Raw genomic sequence first — 7,152 nt, 5'->3', positions numbered from 1 at the left:
GAAATGAAGTATACTTCCTGCTCTCCTAATAATGCTAGGACGCTAGGAATTCAGTATAATTACACAGATAATTTGGAGGGTCAGTATTAGAATTAAAAGATAGGGGGAACAGGTTTGCGACGCCCACAGAACAACAAAACTAATTTAGAAGAAAGAAGATAAGAACACATTTATAAACGTTTGTTTTTCACGAGCATTAGAAAATAACACAGTGCATAATTATTTGTAATAATATAAACCCAAAGCCAAAACTAATAGACTATGAATAAAATATGCCAAAGAATACAATAAGGTGCTACGTAAAATATGTAGCATACATTTGCTTTTCAAGTTGAGCTCAGTGTTTACATATTAAAAAAAAACCAAAACCCTCCATATTTTAAATAATTAAATTAAAATTTATTTCCATTTTGATTGAAATACACATTATAAACCACTTATTATTCCCTAATATCAGAATATTATATAATTATCCAAGCTTTGGGATAATGGGTGGAGACTGGATATGGCAGAAGAAAGAGGAACAAAGATCTCACTCTCCCTTTTATGAGAATTACTAAATGTAATTCTTTGGATGTGTAGGCTTTATATGCTAATATTCAAGAACCTATTTACTAATAAATCCTTTCAATTGTTGCTGTTCGCGTTTTCAAACAAAACTACTGACTGACATATTTTTGAGCTACTTTGAGTGATTTTCCTTCTTCATAATCACTTTGTCTATTGTAGCCAAAGGGATACATTTGTAAAGTGAAGAGCCGATTATGAGATGCCATCTGTTAACTCTACATAATATTCTTTTTGCTTGATGGGCTGTATAAGGATCAAACCCTCATACTTGACCTCAACAGCATCATGATCCAGATAATGGATCTGGTTAGTACCAATATAACTCATTCTTATTCTATTGCTGAACACATTGCAGTCTCAACTCATATTTGATTAAATTTCCATTAATCATTATTAAAGATTCCTCTGTGCAAATGAAATGGCATTTACTTCATTTAACATATAATTGAGGTCTAATTGAGCAGCAACTGTTTCATAGAATTGTTAAGTACTTTTGAATGTAAAATAACACAGGTACCAATTTTGTCAGTAAAGTCTTATGTACCACTCATTCTGTTTGCCTATTAACTTCAATTTCTAGATACTAGACCAGTAGTTATTAGTTTACCTTGATTAATAATCTCCTCATCACTAATTTCATTCTTCATTCAGTTACGGGGTCTCGTCATTTCAGGAAGATACATTACACCTTTGTGAATCTTTTTTAAGTTATGTAATTTTGTAGTTTTGAGTGGAGAGATACATGTCTTACTGTAAAAATAAAGTAGGCATCAGTTACTCTCTTAGAGAAAACTTTCTTTTAGATGATGTTACCCCTGGCTTGTGAGCAGTGCCTTTAAACAGAACAAAGAGTATTTTATTTAACTTGATCAAAATCATATATCAAATGTTTCCTTCTCAGTATTTTTACTGTGCATTCTCAGTTTCAAAATGGAAACTACATTGATTTTTTGTTTTTATATTCATACTGTGTAGATTTGGGACCTAATTTCATTTTCCTTAATTTTTCTTATCAGTTGATCCTCATCATGTATTCCATATTTGCAAATTTGCCTACTTGCAAAAATTTATTTGTAACTTCAAAATCATGCTAGTGGCCCACTCATGATCATTTTTGGGCATGTGTTGAGTGGTGTAAACATAGAGTCAACCTGTTGCACACGTTCCCAGCTGAAGTCAAGCAAGGCAAAACTCTGCCTTCTTGTTTCAGCTCTTCTATAAAAATAGTGTCCCTTTCATGGTCTATTTAGTGTCATTTTTTTTTTTTTTTTACAATTTTGTATTTTTTGTTGGTGATTTCACTGTTTAAAATGGCCCAATCACAGTGCTTAAGTGTTGTTTAGTTTTCCTAAATGCAAAAAGGCTATGATATATCTTAGTAAGAAAATAAATAGGTTAGATAAGCTTCATTCAGTCATGAATTATAGTGCTGATGGCAATGAGTTTGATATTAATGAATTTGTATACCTAATATATATTAAAGTGTTTTTAAACAAAAACACACATAAAACAAGGTTATTTATTGACTGTTTTATGAAAATATAACCAGAGGCTCACAGGAACCTACCCTGCATTCCCCCCTTAGGAGCAATGGTTCAGTATTTGTTAATTCAGTGTTCATGGTAAATGTATACAACATAACTACCAATAATAAATAAAATCAACTGTATCAATTGTAGGGATGTTCAGAGAGTCAGAGAAATAAAGAAAATAGTTCAAAGAAGATCCAATAAAATCAGAAAAGAATGCATAGCATCAAAAGCAAACCTTGCTCTGGTGTTAACCTATGTAGATGTTTCAGCTATAAACTCTGGAAGCAGACTGTCTGGATTTTAGTTCTGATGCCAGCACTGTGATCATGATCATGTCAGTGAAGTCTCTATGTCTGCTTCCTCGTTTTACAAACAAGAATAATATGATTCTTTCCATACAGGAAGAATGGTATGCATTAAAATAAAAAAAAAATATATTGTTTGTAGTGTACTTAAAACTGTGCCTGATAAATGGGAAATGCTATGCTAGTATTTTTAAATTATTCAGTAGTATTAAGGGGATAATATGCTTAACCAAATGTAATTTTTTTCCTAAATGCTAATGAGAACAGTTTATAACTTTAGAGACCAGGTCTCTATCAAAGGGGAAAAAATGCATGTGAGAGTAGGTAGGAGATATAACTTGCTTGACTTCAGCTAGGAATGTGTGCCTGAGATATAACATTTTCCCCCTGACTTTACAGTTCCTCTTCTAGTGTGAATCACCTCACATATGAAAGGGGCATACCCCCCAGTGGTTCTTTAGTTCCCAATTTGGACATGGTAGAACTGTTTTTAAAACTGTAATGGAAGAAGCTCAAATGATAACCTAGCAATTGACTAAAGGAGTCAGCTGTCGGAGAAAGTCAGGATGGGGGATTGATATAACATTTTTAATAGTCTTATTATTTGTAATTCCCAAAAAGCTGACTCATTTAACTTATGAAAATAAGACTACATTCAAACTAGTTTCAATGCTTCATGTATTAATCTCCTTAACCAGAGTACCCGTTACATAATATAATGGCTTGTATATGCAACCCTCTAACTTCCTCTTCTTTTTCTACTTTTCAGTTATTCTCAGATGTGTCTTAAACATTATAAGACATTCCAGTTTACTGCTGGTAGGTGGTTGCCAGGCTGCAGCACAAGTAGGGAGAATCTAGAAAGAACCCTATAGTCTTGCTGAACTGAGGAGATCATGACATTAAGTTCAGGAAGGCAAAGGTAGCTAGAATTTGATGGGCAGAGTACCTGAGAAGAGAAAGCTGCATACAGAAAGAGGGCTCCAGGAGTGTATTAAGGAATACCCTTCTGTCTTGCTGAGAAATGATCTGTACCCTTGTGAGGGGAAGCTCCCCAAGACACGGAAAAAAACAAACCATGAGGCACCCGGTGGACCAACAATTCCTTGAGCTTCCACGGGGCTGAGAATAGTTTTGTGTTTCCACCAGCTAGAGTGGAGAGACCTTATAATACACATGGCACTGGGAAGGATTGTCAGAAGAATCGTATTTTAGTAGCGGGACTAAATTAGTATCAAATAAAGCAAGGCTGCTCTGGACATGTTAAGCAAAGTGTTGGGGAAAATTGATATATCATGGAAAGACAAAGAAAAAAGCAACCTGAAATAGCGGACGGAGGTATATTTCTAGGGATAGAGGGGGACATTCCAAAATGTAAAAGCAGTAAATTCATCAAGAAAGCATACCAATCCTAAATGTGTATGTACCTAATAACAGAGTATCAACAAATATGAAGCAAATACTCATAAAACTGAAAGGAAAATAGGTCCCATTTTTTCAATGAACTTAACTGAAAATTATGAATCAATTTTTGTTATCTCTTTCCTGCCATCTTAAAATAAGGACTCTCGAGTTCAGCCATTTTGTCTTTTTGTTCTCAATACATATTTGTGAATAAATCAAGTGGTATTTTAAAGCAAAATTTCTCCCCAAATTTGCCATTTCATTTTTGTTCTACCCTTAAATCCTTACTTATTCACAGGCTTCCCACTGTATATCTTTATTATTATTCTAAAATGTTTCTACATTTTCAAGGATAGTTCCAAACTTTCTAAACAATCCTTTTTCCAAATATCTGTCTCAGAATTGTTGAAACCTGGGCTTTTTGGTGTCTGACACACAGAATGGATTCCTTCTCACATGTTACAACGATCAGAAAAGAGTCAGACTGACATCCCCTCTTCCCTGAATTATCAGTTATGTCTTTTCAAGCTGCTTTTTATCTTCCAGAAATGTATTGTTATCTCCCCTCTATTGATTGTCCTATTTATGTAAATGTGGTTGGTTTAGATCTCCAACGTTCCTTTGAAATTAATTTAATGTGGTCTCTTAAAAAGGGAGAGATTAATGTGTGTGGTGAGGCAGCTAACGGAATTAAAGACCTTGTATTTTGAACATATTTTCTGCACTTAATTTCATTTCATTTCATTTAAATTTAAAAAGTGAAGGAGTTTATTGAAAATCAGGTTGGAGCAACCATTAAAATCTTTAATGAATGCATTTCTCCTTTTTAAAACTTTTTATTTTTTTGTAATTCTAGATCCATGGGGAATTGCAAAAATAGTAAACAGGGGTCTCATGTACTCTTCATCCACTGAAGGGGCTGCCATTCCTGTCTTCTCCTTTAGCCTCCTAGGACGTCATCTCAGAGGGAAGCAGAAGGGGCACCTCATTACCACTAGGTTGTTGTAGAAGTCCAGACTACCCTTAGGCCTTTGCTGGGAGTAAGGGATGGAGGCTGGAGGGTGGGAATGGAGGTGTGTGTGTGTGTGTGTGCGGGGGTGGGTCTGCACTGCTGGGTGGTAGTAAAAGTTCTGGCTTTCATTAGGCCTCTTCCCATGCCACTCCAGTGGGGAAGGAGAGGGTTATTTCTTACAGCCAGGCAATGGTGGAAGCCCGCTTCCCACATAGCCTGTGTTGATGTGTGTCTAGTGCAGCCACAAGTTTTCCCATGTGTTTGGCTAGATTAAAAAAATCTAATTTTCTGTTGTCCTAGGCTGCTCCTTCCCCAGTCCTTTGGCTGGAAAGAAAGAGCTTTACTTGGAGGTTTTTTTTGTTTTTGTTTTTGTTTTTTTCCAGTATGATCCTTGGGTGTAAGTTGTAGGCTTCTTCAACACCCAGTCCAGGATCAATGAGGCAAAAGGAAAAGCCAGTGAACTCTCTGTGATGTTGTTCTTCAATTACAAAGTCCCTAGCTGGTCCATCTTCTTCTCTCAACTTTTAGAGTCTTAAGTTGGTGTCATATTTTAGGTGTATTTAGCATAAAGTATACTGAAAAGTATATCAATTCATCTTGTCTAGGACTTGAAGGGCTTTTTTCCCCTTTTTATTTTTTATTTTTTATTATTTTGGTTTTTTAAAAGATTTTATTTATTTATTTGAGAGAGAAAGGTGCACACACGCATGAAGCAGCGGGGGGGGGGGGGGGGCAGAGGGAGAAAGAGAAGCAGACTCCCTGCTAATTAGGGAGGCAGACTCAGATCTTAATCCCAGGACCCTGAGATCATGAATTGAGATGAAGTTAGATGATTAACTGACGGAGCCACCCAGGCACCCCTTTATTTTTCTTTTAAAAGCAGATTTAGTGTGTAAAAAATTAAGCCTTAACAGTGGTAATTTATCAGGTTAATATTTATTTTAAAATAAAATTCTTTACCTTGCAAGATATTTCACTTTGGAATTTAAGATCTCTCCTAAATAAATTTAATACATAGCCCAATTTCTTTGGATGTAAAAGTATACATGACTTTTCAAGGATACATCATCATTCTGTAAAATGATGCATATTTATATTGAAAATTGTAATACTGACACTGGAATGATGATTTTAGAAATTACCTTCTTTATCTTTAAGGAGTGCCATGCAGTCTTTGTTTCTTTTTCTTTTTATTTGTGTTAATAGCAAGATCTCACAAAAGACTGGCATTCATTACAATGCTTTTTATACTTTAATGTATGGTTGTAACCTCTATAGAGATGGAAGGCAGTTCCATTTTCTCAATTAATATAAGAAAGTAAGGCTAAAGGATTTATTCAGGCTGAAAACACACATACAAATCCTTGGACCATTAAAATATCCATTATGCACAGTTATTACACAAAATTCAATTTGAATTTTGTTTTCAATTTTGCATGAATCACCAATTCTGTAGCTAAAACAGCATAATACAGGAGGGTATATAGAGTCCATTATTTGAAAGAAAACATTTTTATATTAAAAGCTCTCTAATTTGCACAGAATCCAGAAAAAAAGTGATAAATTCTTTTTTTTCCATTTAAATGATATTTGCCAAGCCTTGATGTCTATATCAGAGTCTGTTTTTCCATCACCTTGCTCTATTTTCTCTCCTTTAGTCTTTTATCTCTTCTGCCCTCCCCCAGAGCCCTTACTCCTATCCTATACCCTGAGGTGCTTGAGATCTTGGTCATTCTTCTGGCTTCATCGTCAGTAATTATTCTGCTTCATTGGAGGGCGTCATCATCTTGGGTTCACCTTGGATGACTGGCAGCAGTTTTTCACCATGTCCCACTGTGTTATTTCAGCTTCCATACTCTATAAAGTACAGCTTAAAACAAAACAAAACAAAACAAAACGAAACAAAACAAAACAAAAACCAAGCCATTTCCTTTGGAATGTTGACCACACTGACAGCAACACTTCAATGAATCATGCCCCTGGAGTATGTTTCTTTACTCTTCACCATGTCAAGCAGAAACAGGAGAAGAGTTGTTGAGGCAAAATGAAAATCTTGCTTTGCCATATGTGGTTTAGAGTTTTTAACTTACTCTTAAATTTACTTCTATCACACTGACTGTAAAGAGTAGAAATAGGATCTCCAAAGTCAGTAGACATTCAACATCTTTATAGTATATTTATATTTTAATTATTTTTGTATATGTAAATATAGAAATAATATATCACATATAAATATTTATAAGTATAAATATCCCAAGTTATATATATACATATATATATACATACATATATATATATATATATATATATATATATATATATATATATA

Source organism: Phoca vitulina, unplaced genomic scaffold (assembly GCF_004348235.1).
Source record: "Phoca vitulina isolate PV1807 unplaced genomic scaffold, GSC_HSeal_1.0 scaffold5, whole genome shotgun sequence".
Lineage (NCBI taxonomy): Eukaryota > Metazoa > Chordata > Mammalia > Carnivora > Phocidae > Phoca > Phoca vitulina.
Note: the sequence above shows the minus strand (reverse complement) of the source record.